The following is a 17,814-nucleotide window of genomic DNA, read 5'->3' on the forward strand; positions in this document are numbered from 1 at the left end:
GAGTGCAGAGAACTTCAAAAGGCAACATCACCCAGTCTCGGTGGCTCCCTCGGGGGGCTCAGTTGAGACCAAGCTGGCAGAGGCTCAGGACAAGGCAGAAGGGGTCTGATGAAGACAGTCAACTAAGAGTAATAATTACTGAGACAATCTGGGTGCAGACTGCTGTGCCGAGCACCTGGGAGGCTGGAGTAAAGAAGGCAGGGGTGCTTGCCTTCCAGAATGGAGAGAGGCAGTAAATAAGCACATGAATAAGAACATGAAGCAGGACCGTGTATAAAGATGGCACGTCATAATGGGATGGAGAGAGTGGCCAGGCGGGATTACTGTTTTGGATCTGGAGTCAAGAAGGCTTCTCCAAGAAGGCGACCCTGGGGTAAAACTTAAACAAAGGGAAGGTACCCGGCTGGCCAAGATCTGGTTGATTTCAAGGACAAGGTCAGGACCCAGTGTAAAAATAAAAGTTTAAATGACAACAGCAATAATAATAGTAGTGGAATAGTAGCTAACTAATGCCACTAAGAGTGACATTGCTAACCTCATGGGGCATGGATTATGTGATAGACAGGGCTCTAAGTGATCTCCATATGTTACATCCGGTCCTACTTACCACAATGCTGTATGGTAGGCATTATCACAGCCCCCACTTGACAGATAAGAAAAACGAGGCAGCAAGAGGTTACGTGACTTAACCAAAAAGAGAGAAGAACCAGAAGGAGAGAAACTTGCTGAGTGGTCAGATCTCTATAGTCCCAGCACTGAATCCCAAGAGTTACGATGGTACCAGGGGTGGCTGGTGGTTTTTTCTAGGCTCTGCGCAGGACCCCAACTTCCATCACCAAGCTCAAGGCTGAAAGACTAATGAGCTGCAGCACTGAAGTGATCACATCATCAGATGAGCAGTGCAGCACTCAGTCCCTGCCCACCCACCCTCCACTCAGAAAGCATCTGCAGCAGAGGACTGAGTGGGAGGCCAGCTGCACACCGCCCACTGTTCCTCTCGTTCCCACTATAAATAACATAGTTAAGAAAAAGAAACCCACACACAGGGACACTTTTATCCCTACACCCACTTTTGGGTCTGCTCGCTCCATACAAGTGATGTGATGATCTGAATTCAAAAGTCAGGCATGGGGAATGGCAGTGTGTCAGGAAATCAAGCAGTTGGGGTCAAGAGATCCAGGTAGAAGGGCTCATCTCACCAAAACCAGGAAGGGATGCTGGCTCTCTTAAAAGACTTCATGCTCCTCTGCCTGCAAGACCTGATCTCAGCTAAAAAAAGTCCTTCTCCAAGTCAGAGGCCACCTCCTCTGCTCCCCTGTCCTCTCGGTCTCTCTTTGTTGTTGTTCTGATAATGAATAGAGCATGTGTCACATTACAGTATCACAGGAGCTGGATAGATCTGGGGACAGGAAAAGGAAGAAAGGTGGGGGATAGATCCAGGATGAAGGAGAGAAAAAGAACATTGCCAAGCTTGCTCCCAAGGAACTCATGGCCGATGGTACAAATGGGCATATAAACATGTGATGACAACCCACTCTGGCACACGATTGAGAAAAGATCTGACCAAGATGTGGTAGCAGCATGAGTCGGCAACATCTGCAGAGAAGTCCTTTGATCTGAGTAGGATATTTCCAGTAGAAACAGGCAGGGAAGGGAACTGCGGGCAGAGGAAAGAAATGCACACAAGCAAGATACATAAAAGAGCCCATCAGGGCTTCCCTGGTGGCTCAGTGGTAAAGAACCCACCTGCCAGTGCAGGAGGCACAGGTTCCATCCCTGTCCTGGGTTGGGAGGATCCCACATACAGCCTCTAAGCCCATGAGCCACAACTACTGAGCCTGCGCCTTAGAGCCTGGGAACAGCAGCTACTCCAGCCCGTGCACCCTGGAGCCCGTGCTCTGCAACAAGAGAAGCCACAGCAGTGGGAAACCCATGCACTGCAACTAGAGAGTAGGCCCTGCTCACCACAACTAGAGAAAAGCCTGAGCAGCAATGAAGACCCGGAACAGCCAAAAATAAATAAATAAAATTATATAGAAAAGAGCCCATTATATGCCTGGAGATAAGAGTGGGATGCCCATTAAGGCTGAAGATATCACCACACTGTATTCTTCCAAAATTGACATCTTAGAGCAACTTACAGCATCCTACACCCATCCAGACGCCGGGCCCAGCCATTTCTGCCTTAGAACATTTTTAACTTTGTTGCTGATTTTGGTCCCCAGTGCCACTATGACACTGAGGGTCATCCATCCATGGCCTCTTTGGCAAGCCCTTCTTAGGACAACAGCTTAGTCTCCTGGCTTCCTGATTCTCCTTAACAACCCCATTTCCAATCCAGTTTTGGAGCAGTTTTAGAGTCTACCTAGATAACAGTGATAATCCACACAAGCAGGATGATGTCATTTGCTTCAGCTAGAGCCCAGAGAGCCCACTAAAGATGAGCTAGACAGGAAGTTGACCTACAAAGACCAGAGAACCAAGGAGCAGTACCACATCGAGGTTAACGACCCATCCAAGAATATAGTAGACCTCAGCCTCTGAGCTGCACCTCTCCGGGTACCAGGCATAAGACAGAACACAAAGAAGAGTGTTCACAGTCCCCACCCTTTTGGAGAATGGAGAAGATAGCCAATAATACAATGGCTACACAAATAAATGCAAAAGCACACACTGTGATAAATAGTATAAAGAATATTTACAAGGAGTTCTGTATGCCTACAGTGGTGGTGAAGGCAGTCAAGGAAGACTTCCAAGTGTAGGACATTTGAGCTGAGATTTGAAGAGCTGGTTGACTAGATAAGGGATGGAGAGAAGGAGCAGTTCCTACTAGCTAAGAAAGTTGTTCTTGTTGTTTAATCACTAAGTTATGTCTGACTCTTGCAACCCCAGGGACTATAGCCTAACAGGCTGCTCTGTCCATGGGATTTCCCAGACACGAATACTGGAATGGGTGGCCATTTCCTTCTCCTAGCTAAGAAAGTTAGCACAGGAGTAATATTATCTGAATTTCAAACATGTCCCCATCAATGGTTAATTTGGGGCAAATTATTTCACACTTGCATATCTTGTTTGCCTTGTCTGTAAAATGAAGATAGTAATTGTGTTTACCTTAGAGATTCATTATAAAGATTTAATAAGACAAAGCATTTATAGCAGATAGTACAGAACAGAGTAAGGACATAGTAACTGGGGAGACTACCACTAATAGTCCCTGCAGTTGTGGTGATGATCATTTAAATGATGCTGTTAGATTGATGGCGATGGTGATAGTGTTGACAATGGTCATTATGAGACTGATGATGGTGATCATGATGGTGATGGCGTTAGTGAGGATAATCATGAATTCTGCACACGCAGCAATAGGAACAACATATGCAAATACCCTCAGACTGAAGGAGGCATGAGGATAGGCAGTGCCAAGGAGAGGAGACAGTTACATCTCCTAAGGCAGACACAGGCAGACTCTGCAAATGCCAATTTTAGACTCTAGACCCCAAGCTTCCACAAAATGTAATCAAAGACCTTTAAAAGTGCTCAGATTCAGTTGAAGTTTCTTGAGCTCCCTGCCTTGAAAGGTCTTGCCTTTATGCCAACAGTACCACCAGGGAAGCCAGAGTTACGTGAGTCCCTACTATTTGCTGGACAATTACTCATGTGTTACTCTGTTTGATCCTCATGACATTTACTAGGTGGCTGGCACCATGCTGAGCACTGAGAATATGTTGAGAAGCAGGATACAGATATGATGTTCATTTTACACAAAGGTGAATAAACAAGGCATAGAACATTTAATTAATTATCCAGATCACACAGCTAATAAATGATAAATGCTGTGTTTAAACCCAGGCTCAAATGTCTCCTAGTTTAAACCCTTTCTTCTCTTTGCCTTTTGCTGCTTAGTCAGAGGACATGTAGACTCATAGAGGCAGAGTTGCAGGAACCAGGTCCCAGTTGACAAAGGTGGTCTCTCATGCTTCGTCACTCCTGGGGGCAACTCCCCTGATGCCAGCACAGTTCACAGTAAGTCCCATGATCCACAATTTGTTAAGTCACTATTTATAAGGGATGACAAGAGAGAAAGGGGGTGCCTATGTTCACTGAACCCCTAGAAGATGGTAGGTGCCTTATATTCATTATTTCATGGGGGCCAATACTATTCCTTACTCAAATATTACTGCCTCCTACCTGTAAGACAAAGGAACTAAGACTCAGAGTGGTTGCAAAACTTATCTGAGGTCATGCAATGGAGGGTGTTATCTTAAATTCAGTTCAGTTCAGTCACTCAGCCGTGTCTGACTCTTTGTGACCCCATGGACTGCAGTATGCCAGGCTTCCCTGTCCGTCACCAACTCCCAGAGCTTACTCAAACTCATGTCCATCAAGTCAGTAAGGCTATCCAACCCTCTCATCCTCTGTCGGCCCCTTCTCCTCCTGCCCTCAATCTTTCCCCCCATCAGGGTCTTTTCCAATGAGTCAGTTCTTCACATCAGGTGGCCAAAGCATTGGCGCTTCAGCTTCAGTATCAGTCCTTCCAATGAATATTCAGGACTGATTTCCTTTAGGATGGACTGGTTGGATCCCCTTGCAGTCCAAGGGACTCTCAAGGGTCTTCTCCAACACCACAGTTCAAGAGCATGAATTCTTCTGTGCTCAGCTTTCTTTATGGTCCAACTCTCACATCCATACATGACCACTGGAAAAACCATAGCTTTGACTAGACGGACCTTTGTCGGCAAAGTAATATCCCTGCTTTTTAATATACTGTCTAGGTTGGTCATAGCTTTTCTTCCAAGGAGCAAATGTCTTTTAATTTCATGGCTGCAGTCACCCTCTGCAGTGATTTTGGAGCCCAAGAAAATAAAAATTTTAATTCAGGACTCACTGATTCCAGAGCCCCGTCTCTTTAGCCATTTTCCTCCCAATTGTTCTTCTGTCGTGCAACACACACACACACACACACACACAGAGCCAAACACAGCCATGGCCACAAATAGACTTTACCCCAGTTCTGAAGGCATCCGAATGTGTATAAATTCACAGCACTTTTAAAGAAGCCCTACTTCTGCAACCAGAGGAGGAAGAATGAAGGAGGTTGCTGCCTGCTTTCCTTATGTGCTTAAGCTGCAGCACAGTGCTTGTGTATTTCCAAGCACCGGCCACCTCCTCTGTGCTCAGGAAGGATAATGGATGATCCAGCTAAGGTTTCAAGGTTGAAGCTTTAGACACTGGAAAACAGGATTTCAGTGGCTATTTATCTCACCTATACTGTCCTTGGCTTCTCTGGGAACTGAAATTACCACAGACGCCCAGGCAGGAGCTGAGCAGGGATGCTGGATATACATTTGGGTTTGTGACTGACGTATTCGCGTATGTTACTTTCCAGAGACAATGGTTAAAAGAGAGTTACAGTGCAGACTCTGTTTCTTCTTAGCTACACCCTGAGCAAGTCATTTGATCTTTTTATGCTTTGTCTTACCATCTTGGAAATGGGAATAACAGCATCATCACCAATCTTGTCTTAGTCAACTATTGTTGTGATGTTGCAGGGTAACAAAAAATCTCCAAATCTCAGAGGTTTACCTTGACAAGTATTTATTTCTCACTCACAGCCCTGTGGGTCACCTTGGGCAGTTCTGCTTCAGATTGAAGGTTGAGTTCAGGTATTTTTTATTTTATGACAGGAGGAAGCAGGTATCTGGGGCATGATTTTCCCATGCTCAGTTACAAAAGTGCAAGAGAACTAGCCAAATCACACGAGCACACTTCATATTTTTGGTTGGTTGTGGAGTATGTCACATTCACTCACATCCCAACAGCCAAAATCAATCACAAGGCCAGGTCTAAAGTTAGTCTGGGGCATGGAAAGAGAGGGGAGGTGTTCCATCCATTTTTATACACCATCAAGTGTATAAAAATTTATTCCTAAACTTAGCAGCCCAAGTGAAGTGAAAGTCACTCAGTCGTGTCCGACTCTTTGCAACCCCATGGACTATACAGTCCATGGAATTCTCCAGGCCAGAATACTGGAATGGGTAGCTTTTCCCTTCTCTAGGGGATCATCCCAACCCAGGGATCAAACCCAGGTCTTCTGCACTGCAGGTAGATTCTTTACCAGCTGAGCCACAAGGGAAGACCTAGAAGCCCAAACCAGCCATTTTGTACCACTTGTGACTCCATTGGTCAGGAGTGTTGGGAGGGCTTAGCTGGACTCTCTCCAGAAGTTGTAGTCAGGTGGCAGCTGAGGCTGGACTCATCTGAAGGCTCAGCTGGGCTGGACATCCAGGAGGGCTCCCTCACATGGCTGGCACTTAATGCTGGTCAGTCAGCAGGGCTGGACCAAAGTGCCCATGTGCAGCGCCCCCCAGCACGGACATCTCAGGGTGGGTGGATTCCTCCCCTGATACCTGGCTTCCCCCAGAAACGTGTTCCAACAGACAAGGCAGAAGTTGCACGGCTTAATGTGACTTAGCCTCTAAAGTCATGCAGCATCAATTCTATTGCACTGTACAGGTTACAAATCAGTCACAAAGAACAGCCCAGGTTCAAGGACAGTGGGCACAGTCCACATCCCTCAATGGGAAGAGTACCAAAGAATTTGTGGGCATGGTTTTAAACCAACACCAGAGGCACAAGAGGAAGAAAAATGAAAAGGTAACATTATCCACATATCCCCCACCACAAAAGCTGTGATAAAAAGTGTAAAGTGTTTAGCATGGTGTGTGGCACAGATCAAGCACTTAATAAATAAATGGTAACCACACAAATCACACAGTCCCTGGGCCGACATTCAGGATGATAGCCTACCTTGTTTGTTAGCACGGTTGACCTAACTGGGCTACCCTGATGAGGCCAAAAGACTAAAAGATGGTGATGGGGCTGCCATCTGCAGCTCATCTGCAATGTGCCAGGTACTGTGCTAGGCAGTTTTCATCCAGGATCTTATTTAATCTCCACAAGAAGCTTGTGAGGTTGTGTCATTGCTGTTACCCATTTAGTCTGAGAACTCTCACATCCTCCCATCATCTTTTAAAAATGTTATAAATGTGCCATTGTGGGTATATTTGGAAGAGCAGTCAAGCATCCCTTGTCTCTACCCACTCCCCTCCCAGTTTAATGGTCCACACAACCAGAAGGCCCGTGCAGTTTGCTCATTCCTCTATCTACAGCATTAATCCTACTGGATGTCACTGAGAGGCCCTTGGAGACAAGAACGGTGTCTGATCTACTTCTAGAGCCTGTGCCCAGGGCAGGACCACCCCCAGAAGAACATAGACAGCTCCCATTTTTCCTCCAGGTCCACTCACCATCCTTCCTCTTTCTGTATGGACCACATTCAACAGGCTCCCTCAACCTCTGGTCAGGCTTGACCAGCAGGGAGTCCTGACAGATATCAGAGAAAGGAAGAACCATAAAGTCAGGGCGTTGATTCCCCCAGCTCCCTCTCCTCAAGGTTGTCTGGGTCTGGCTCTGTCTCTCAGCCAAGGGACCCGACTTCTGATCCGCAGCTTTCTCTCCATGACTCTCTCCAATGACCTCCAGTATCTGATCCTTCCTCCTGCCCCTTCCCTTTGTACCTGAGGAAAGGAACAATATTACTGGCCCCAGATACTACCCTGAAAAAAAAGAAAGTGAAAGTATTAGTTGCTCAGTCATGTCCAGCTCCTTGTGACCCCATGGCCTGTAGCCCACCAGGCTCCTCTATCCATGGAATTCTCCAGGCAAGAATACTGCAGTGGGTTGCCATTCCCTTATCCAGGGGACCTTCCCAATCCAAGGATTGAACCTGTATCTGCTGCATGAGGATTAAACCACCAGGGAAGCCCAATATTTCCCTACCGCTTATGATTTCCCTGCCCTTTGCCCACACATCTATAAACAGCCCTTTTATTAATCCTGCTTGGAGTTAACCTAGCTGAAGAATACTGTTTGCTTCCCACTGACCCTGGCTGATACAGACGTGCCTGGGGGACAGTTACCAGGCACACGTTTTGGCTGTCAGGCCTGTGACTGCTAACTCTCCTCGATGCACAGCCAGGCCAGAGAACCCAGGATGCCTGTCCTGGGATGATGAAACAGCAGGATCACCTTCCACCTGGAGCTGTCAAGCCTCTAGCCAGGGCTTCATTTAGGGACAGAGCTGTCTCTCCCCTGACATCTGTGACAGAGAGGATTTCAGTTAGAGCCATCAGGGGCCTTCAGTTCCTGATACATCTCAAGGATGAAGGTGAGGTAGGCAGGTCCTGCCAGGCCCTGAGGCTTACCAGCCTGACTCCCACCTTCTCCTCCTTCTACAAGGCTGGACAAGTACAGTGAGCCCTCTCCAGGCCGACAGCCAGTGGAATGCTTCCAGTGCATCACTGGAGGAAAACTCCCAGAGATCCTTTGGCAGGGAGTATTACCAGCATCGCATCTATCAGCCCTGCAAACTCCCAGAGTTTCCCATTTTACATCCCAAAGCACCTGGACCCTCCTCCCTAGCTTGTATCATACTTGCAATTAATCAGTCACTTGTATTCCATTGGTACCAAAGTAATTGCAGTTTCTGACCATGAATTTGTAATCATTATAATGAAGCTCAAACACATCTTTATTAATCAAAATAGGAACCGTTACAATCAACACATTTTTGCCAATGAAAACAAGCCTGTTTATTCCTGTAGTGTAAAAATCCTTGCTTCAGGATTCGAGACTCTTAGAAACCATTTTCTGCCTCCTGCTGGTTGTGGAAGTGAGTGTTTTCCCTGCAAAAAGTTGTCAAGATGCTTACAGAAGTGGTAGTCAGTTGGCCAGAGGCCAGGTGAATATGGTGATGGGGCAAAACTTCACAGCCCAATTCGTTCAACTTTTGAAGCGTTGATTGTCCAATATGTGTTCAGCTGTTGTTGTGGAGAAGAACTGTGCCCTTTCTGTTGACCAATACTGTCTGTAGGGATTGCAGTTGTTGGTGCATCTTATTGATGTGCTGAACAGTATGCAAAGGCAAAAAGATAGGACACTGAAAGATGAACTCCCCACGTCGGTAGGTGCCCAAAATGCTACTTGAGATCAGTGGAGAACTAACTCCAGAAAGAATGAAAAGATGGAGCCAGAGCAAAAACAACACCCAGATGTGGTGTGACTGGTGATGGAAGCAAAGTCCGAAGCTATAAAAAGCAACATTGCATAGGAACCTGGAATGTTAGGTTCATGAATCAAGGCAAACTGGAAGCAGTAAACAGGAGGTGGCAAGAGTGAACATCGACATTCTAGGAATCAGTGAACTAAAATGGACTGGAATGGGTGAATTTAACTTAGATGACCATTATATCTACTACTGTGGGCAAGAATCCCTTAGAAGAAATGGAGGAGCCATCATAGTCAACAAAAGAGTCCTAAATGCAGTACTTGGATGTGGTCTCAAAAATTATAGAATGATCTCTGTTCATTTCCAAGGCAAACCATTCAATACCACAGTAAGTCTATGCCCTGACCAATAATAATGAAGAAGCTGAAGTTGAACAGTTCTATGAAGAACTACAAGACTTTCTAGAACTAAAACCAAAATAGATGTTCTTTTCATTATAGGGGACTGGAATGCAAAAGTAGGAAGTCAAGAAACACCTGGAGTAACAGGCAAATTTGGCCTTGGAGTACAGAATGAAGCAGAGCAAAGACTAATAGAGTATTGTTAAGAGAAAGCACTGGTCATAGCAAACACCCTCTTCCAACAACACAAGAGAAGACTGTACACATGGACATTACCACATGGTCAACACTGAAATCAGACTGATATATTCTTTGCAGCCAAAGATGGAGAAGCTCTATACAGTCAGTAAAAACAAGACTGGGAGCTGACTGTGGCTCAGATCATGAGCTCCTTATTGCAAAATTCAGACTAAAATTGAAGAAACTAGGGATAACTACTACACCATTCAGGTATAACCTAAATCAAATCCCTTATGATTATACAGCAGAAGGGAGAAATAGATTTAAGGGACTAGATCTGATAGACAGAGTGCCTGATGAACTATGGATGGAGGTTCATGACATTGTACAGGAGACAGGGATCAAGACCATCCCCAAGAAAAAGAAACGCAAAAAAGCAAAACGGCTGTCTGAGAAGGTCTTACAAATAGCTGTGAAAAGAAGAGAAGTGAAAAGCAAAGCAGAAAAGGAAAAATATACCCATTTGAATGCAGAGTTCCAAAGAATAGCAAGGAGAGATAAGAAAGCCTTCCTCAGTGATCAGTGCAAAGAAATAGAGGAAAATAATAGAATGGGAAAGACTAGAGATCTCTTCAAGAAGATTAGAGATACCAAGGGAACATTTCATGCAAAGATGGGCTCGAAAAAGGACAGAAATGGTGTAGACCTAACAGAAGCAGAAGATATTAATAAGAGGTGGCAAGAATACACAGAGGAACTGTACAAAAAAGATCTTCATGACCAAGATAATCATGATGGTGTGATCACTCACCTAGAGCCAGACATCCTGGAATGTGAAGTCAAGTGGGCCTTAGGAAGCATCACTATGAACAAAGCTAGTAGAGGTGATGGAACTGCAGTTGAGCTATTTCAAATCCTAAAAGATGATGCTGTGAAAGTGCTGCACTCAATATGCCAGCAAATTTGGAAAACTCAGCAGTGGCCACAGGACTGGAAAAGGTCAGTTTTCATTCCAATCCCAAACAAAGGCAATGTCAAAGAATGCTCAAACTACCGCACAATTGCACTCATCTCACATGCTAGCAAAGTAATGCTCAAAATTCTCCAAGCCAGGCTTCAACAATATGTGAACCATGAACTTTCAGATGTTCAAGCTGGATTTAGAAAAGGCAGAGGAACCAGAGATCAAATTGCCAATATCTGTTGGATCATTGAAAAAGCAAGAGTTCCTAGAAAAAACATCTACATCTGCTTTATTGACTATGCCAAAGCCTTTGACGGTGTGGATCACAATAAACTGTGGAAAATTCTGAAAGAGATGGGAATACCAGACCACCTGATCTGCCTCTTGAGAAACCTATATGCAGGTCAGGGAGCAACAGTTAGAACTGGACATGGAACAACAGACTGGTTCCAAATAGGAAAAGGAGTACGTCAAGGCTGTATATTGTGACCCTGCTTATTTAACTTATATGCAGAGTACATCATGAGAAATGCTGGGCTGGAAGAAGCACAAGCTGGAATCAAGATTGCCAGGAGAAATATCAATAACCTTAGATATGCAGATGACACCAACCTTATGGCAGAAAGCAAAGAGGAACTGAAGAGCCTCATGATGAAAGTGAAAGTGGAGAGTGAAAAAGTCAGCTTAAAGCTCAACATTCAGAAAACTAAGATCATGGCATCTGGTCCCATCACTTCATGGGAAATAGATGGGGAAACAGTGGAAACAGTGTCAGACTTTATTTTATTGGGCTCCAAAATCACTGCAGATGGTGATTGCACCCATGAAATTAAAAGACATTTGCTCCTTGGAAGAAAAGTTATGACCAACCTAGACAGCATATTAAAAAGCAGAGACATTACTTTGCCAACAAAGGTCCGTCTAGTCAATGCTATGATTTTTCCAGTAGTCATGTATGGATGTGAGAGTTAGACTATAAAGAAAGCTGAGTGGTGAAGAATTGGTGCGTTTGAACTGTGGTGTTGGAGAAGACTCTTGAGAGTCCCTTGGACTGCCAGAAGATCCAACCAGTCAATCCTAAAGGAAATCAGTCCTGAATATTCATTGGAAGGAGTGATATTGAAGCTGATACTCCAATAGTTTGGCCACCTGATGGGAAAAACTGACTCACTGGAAAAGACCCTGGTGCTGGGAAAGACTGAAGGCGGGAGGAGAAAGGGATGACAGAGGATGAGATGGTTGGATGACATCACCAACTCAATGGACATGAGTTTGAGCAAACTTCGGGAGTTGGTGATGGACAGGGAGGCCTGGTGTGCTGCAGTCCATGAAGCCACAAAGAGATGGACATGACTGAGCAACTGAACTGAACTGAACTGATCAATTTGCTAAGCATGCTTCTCAGATGTAATGGTTTCACCAGGATTCAGAAAGTTGCAGTGTATCAGACCAGCAGCAGAATACCAAATAGTGACCATGACCTTTTTGGTGCAAGTTTGGCTTTGGGAAGTGCTTTGGAGCTTCTTCTCAGTGCAACCACTGAGCTGGTCATCTGTGGTTGTCACATAAGATCCACTTTTTGTCACATATCACAATCCAATCGAGAAATGATTTATCATTGTTGTGTGGAATAAGAGAAGATGACAGTTGAAAATGATTTTTTCTTCCGTCAGCTCATGAGGCACCCGCTTATTGAGCTTCACCTTTCCTATTTGCTTCAAATGCCGATTGACTGTAGTTTGGTCAACATTGGGTTCTTCAGCAACTTCTTGTGTAATTGTCAGAGGATCAGGTTTGATGGTTGCTCTCAATTTGTCACTGCCAACTTCCCATGGCTGGCCACTGCAGTCTCTTATCCTCAAGGCTCTCATTTCCTTTGCAAAACTTCTTGAACCATCACTGCACTGTCCATTTGTTAGTATTCCTGGGCCAAATGTGGTGTTGATGTTGTGAGTTGTCTCCGCTGCTTTATGATCCATTTTCAACTTGAATAAGAAAATCACTTGGACTTGCTCTTTTTCTAACATCATTTCCCTAGTCTAAAATAAATATAAAATAAACAGCAAGTAGTAAGTCATTAGCAAAAAGAACATAAAGCTAGAAATGTGAATTAAAATGATGTACAACATAAACACATTTATTTAAGAATGCATTCCAATATCAAACAGCAAATTTCAACAATGCAAAACTGCAATTACTTTTGTTCCAACCTAATACAATCATCTATATTCTATTCTCTGTCACAAAAGTCGTGTTAAAAATAAAGTGAGATTATGAAGTCACATCATGTCACTCACTCTTCAGTTCAATCCCTGGGATGGTTTTCCTTTTCACTAAGTAAACACTAGTCTTCATAGTGGCCCACGAGGCCCTATTTGATCAGGCTACCATGATCCTTCCCTCTTCCTCTGCTGCAGTCACTGTGGCCTCCCTTTGGTACCTCCAATACACCAAAAATACCCCTGCCTCAGGGTCTTCACATGTGCTCTGGTCCCTTTGCCTAGAATAGGTCTGTCCAGATAGCGTAATGGTTTCTTCCAACTCCAGCTCCTTTTTAACTCCCTTAAAAGATTTGGGACTTCCCCGGTGGTCCAGTGGCTAAGACTCCATGCTCCCAATGCAGGGAGCCCAGGTTCAGTCCCTGGTCAGAGAACTGGATCCTACATGCTGCAATAAAGATATAAGATCCTGAGTGCCACAACTAAGAGCCAGTGCAGCCAAATAAATTTAATAAATTTATTTATCAAATATTTATTTAATTAATAAATATTTTTTAAAAAGATTCACTATGGCTAGGGCATAGACAAACATGCAGGATATGTGAGCATTCTTCTTTTTTTTTTTTCCAAAGTAAATATATAGTGATTTCATATCAGGAAACAGCAGGCTGAAGCTAAGACCATTGCGAGAACTAGTTTTCTGCTGCCAGGTTACTTCAGGTGGGCTGCCCAGTTTTCTGGTTCTTTCCTGGGTCATGTGACCAGTGTTTTAGAACTGAGGAGTTCAAGCTTAGAATCAGTCCAGTGGATGAGGGTCCTTTTATGCCAGATCACAAACCACACACTGCGTTTTCTGTGTGGTTGCTTTTTTAAGAATAATTTATTGGGGTAAAATGCACATAACATAATAATTTTGGTTTTTATTTATTAATTTATTTTTGGTGGAACCACTTGGCATGTGTGATCTTGGTTCCTTGGCCAGGGATGGATTCTCATCCCCTGCAGGAAGTGAGGAATCCTAACCACTGGACCACCAGGGAAGTCCTAACCATTTTAAAGTGGACAATTCAGTGGCATTTACAACACTCACTATATTGCACAGCTATTATCTCTACCTCATTCCAGAGCATTTCCCTCACTCCAGAATAAAATCTCTTACTCATTGAATGGTTTCCCCTCATTCTCCTCTCTTCCCATTCTTACATTTGGTCACTGACCCATCTGGAATTAATTTTTTTTTATGGTGTGCATTTATGGTCCAGCTTCATTCTTTTGCATGTGAACAACAGCTATCTCAGCACCATTTGTTAAAGATGGTGATTTTCTTCATTGATGGACCTCAGTACCCTTATCAAAATAAACTGACCATAGATGTATGGGTTCACTTCTGAACTCTCAGTTGTATTCCATTGATTCTTTTGTCTGTCCTTATACCAGTATTGGGCTTCCCTGGTGGCTCAGTGGTAACAAATCTGCCTGCCAGTGCAGGAGACTCAGTTTTAATCTCTGGGTCAGAAAGGTCTCCTGGAGGAGAAAATGGCAACCCACTCCAGTATTCTTGCCTGGGAGATACCATGGACAGAGGAGCCTGGGGGCCTACAGTCCATGGGGATATGAGAGAGTTTGACATGACTTAGAAGGCAATGGCACCTCACTCCAGTACTCTTGCCTGGAAAATCCCATGGACGGAGGAGCCTGGTGGGCTGCAGTTCATGGGGTCTCTAAGAGTCGGACACAACTGAGCAACTTCACTTTCACTTTTCACTTTCATGCATTGGAGAAGGAAATGGCAACCCACTCCAGTGTTCTTGTCTGGAGAATTCCAGGGACGGGGAGCCTGGTGGGCTACTGTCTATGGGGTCACACAGAGTCGGATACGACTGAAGAGACTTAGCAGCAGCAGCAGCAACTAAATGACAACAAAAAAATACCAGTACCACACTGTTTTGATTACTTTATCTTTGTATAAGTTTTGAAATCAGAAAGTCTGAGTCTTCCAGCTCTTTTTCAAGAGTGTTTTGGCTTTTGGGGGTGCCTTGCAATTCCATATGAATGTGACAGTTAGCTTTTCTAGTCTTGCAAAAAAAAGGCCATTAGAATTTTGATAGTGTTTGCAATAAATCTATAGATTGTGTGATGTTTTCCAACCCATGAACACAGAAAGAATGTCCTTCCATTTATTTAGATCTTCTTTTATTTCTTTCAGCAATATTTTGTATTCAATGCAGAAGTGTTTCCCCTCCCTTTAGTGCTAGGATTTTATTCCTTTGGATGCTACTGTAAATGGAATTGTTTTCCTAATTTCCTTTTTGGATTTACATAAGCATTCTTTTTTTAAAAAAATATATTATTATTTATTTATTTGGCTGCACCAGGGCTTTGTCGCGGCACATGGGATCTTTGATCTTCGTTGTGGCAAGCACTCTTAGTTGCAGAATGTGAGATCTAGTTCCCTGACCAGGGATCAAACCCAGACCCCTGCACTGGCAGCACAGAGTCTTAACCACTGGACCACCAGGGAAGTCCCTACGTGAGCATTCGTAAATAGTGTAGGTAGAAGACAATCTGCACAACCTTTTTGAAGTCTTGTTTGCTAATGTGTCTAAAAATACATGTATGACCCTTATGACCCAAACTTTCTAAATTCAGGAATTTATTCTAAAAAGATAACAAGAAATGAAGATATTTGTACAAAAATGTTCATTCACTTTGATTGTTTTGATTATTGAATTTGGAAGCAACCTAAATGCCTATCAGCAAGAGACTGGTTAAATAATGATATATCCATACAACAGAATACTTTATAGCCATTTATAAAATGATGATGTAGAACTGTTTTATTAAAACAGAAGGATGTTCACAGAATGTTATTGAGTTATTTTGGTTTATAAAACAGCATGTGCATCTCACAGAGATAAAATTATGTATTTATATCAATACATATGCCTCCAAAGATCTGATAAGATATCTGGCCAAATGCTAATGGTGTTTATCTTTAGGTGGTTATATTTGAGAATTTCTTAAAAAGACATTTTCAAAACTTGAAAGGAAAGCCACGTTGTGATTTTGAATGAGAGGACTCAATATGGTAAAGATTTATTTATTTTCAAGTCTATAAATTCCATGCACTCTAAATCAGAATAACGATGGTGTTTTTTAAAGGTATTTGAGAAATAACTACTGTTTATACAGAAGAACAGATATAGATAATAGTCAGGAAGATTATCTAGAGGAAAAAAATAAGAGAAGCTTAGACCTACCATATTCTAAATATAGTGTTGAACTACAATGTGGTACTGACCCTAGAATATGTTCATTTTGTTAGCAACATGGGGTTGGCTGTCGATCAGCATCTGTAAAGTGAATCAACAACACTAGTTATGACTATCAATGGCAAAAACATAATATTTTGTATATAGTATTGCTGCTGCTGCTGCTAAGTCGCTTCAGTCATGTCCGATTGAGGTGGGTATAAAAAGATACCAAGCATTGTTGATGGATATATAAATAGGTAAAACCCTTTTGGTCAGGCAAATTAGTTACACGTTTGCATACGACTGTCAGTTACAGTACATTTGAATGCAATACTTTATCCAGCAGCAAGAGATCAATTAATTACAGTACAGCCATACAATGAAATACTATGATGCCATTAAAAATGATCATGTGGTGACCTAGATGGATGGGGTGGCAGGAGGGGTGGGAGGGAGATCCGAGAGGGAGGGGATATCTGTATACATACGGCGGACTCACTTCACTCTACAGCAGAAACTAACACAACATTGTAAAGCAACTATACCCCAGTGAAAAATAATAAGAGTAATAATAGTAAACTTCATATAGATGGATTAACAAAAAAATGATCATGTAGATGTACATTTCTTGATATGGAAAGATGCTAATGATATACTGTTATGTGATTTCTTTTAAAAAACAAAAAACACACAGAATTGTAACTTTCTACCTAACAAGCATTTACAAAGGGCTCCCCTGATGGCCTGCCACTGATGGGAACTGGAGATGCAAGCTAGTTAGTCCGGGTCCCTATCTTCGTGAGGCTTACTGTCTAGCAGTGGGGGATACTAAAGAGCTCTTGGTATCCTGGCAGGAAAAGGCAGGCTGCTGAGGGATGCCTGACACGGGATGCAGAGGCATCCTGGGAAAGGGCAGATGTGGCAGAGGTGTCCAGGCAGAGTGGGGCGGGGATGTGGGGATAGCAGGGAGAACCAGTGAGGCTGGGTAGTGTTCTCAGAGGACGTGGGGGAAGAAAGGATGCAGAGGCAGGTTGGAAAGGCACACTGGGCAGAGAAGACTAAGCGTTCTGCCTCCTTTGACCAGGACACATCCTCAGCCCCACGACAGGGTCCATCTGCTAGAAAGATCCCTGGCGCTGGGGGAGTTGCCTTGGGCCTCCAGACTCCTCCCCTGCCAGGCTGCTTAATGGAACCCCAGTGTTCCTAGAGAGAAGGTCCCCCAGGGAACAGAGCAGCCCAGAGAGTCTCGGGAATGAATTAAGGCACACTGCAGGGGCCCCGACCCCTCCCGCAGGGACAGCACAACTGCGAGCCAGAGAAGGGCTCTCCATGGAGACTGAGCCCAAGTCACAGTGTTAAACAGGGAGTCCAGGAGCCCCAGATCTAGAAGAGAGACCCGGACGCCCACCCTCCAAGCCCTTTGGAGAGCCAAGTTCTCGCTCTTAGGCCTACAAATGGAGCCAGGACAGTGCCTGACAGGTCCAGAGCAAGAAGGCAGCCCAGGGACAGCCCCAGTCCCTTTGGGTGCCTGGCAACCAGAAGCCCCAGGAAACAAAGAGATTCTGTCCAGGTCTGAGCAAAGCTGAATTTTATGCACATATTTATTGCCCTCCTGGCAATTTCCAAATGCACTGTCAGTAGGAAACAGTTTTCCGGACACTAAGACTAATCAAAAGCCTGTTCAAAAGCGCATTATGCAGGTACATAACATAACCATATACATTAGTTT

The sequence above is a fragment of the Bos indicus x Bos taurus genome, chromosome 13, assembly GCF_003369695.1.
Source record: "Bos indicus x Bos taurus breed Angus x Brahman F1 hybrid chromosome 13, Bos_hybrid_MaternalHap_v2.0, whole genome shotgun sequence".
NCBI classification, from domain to species: Eukaryota; Metazoa; Chordata; class Mammalia; order Artiodactyla; family Bovidae; genus Bos; species Bos indicus x Bos taurus.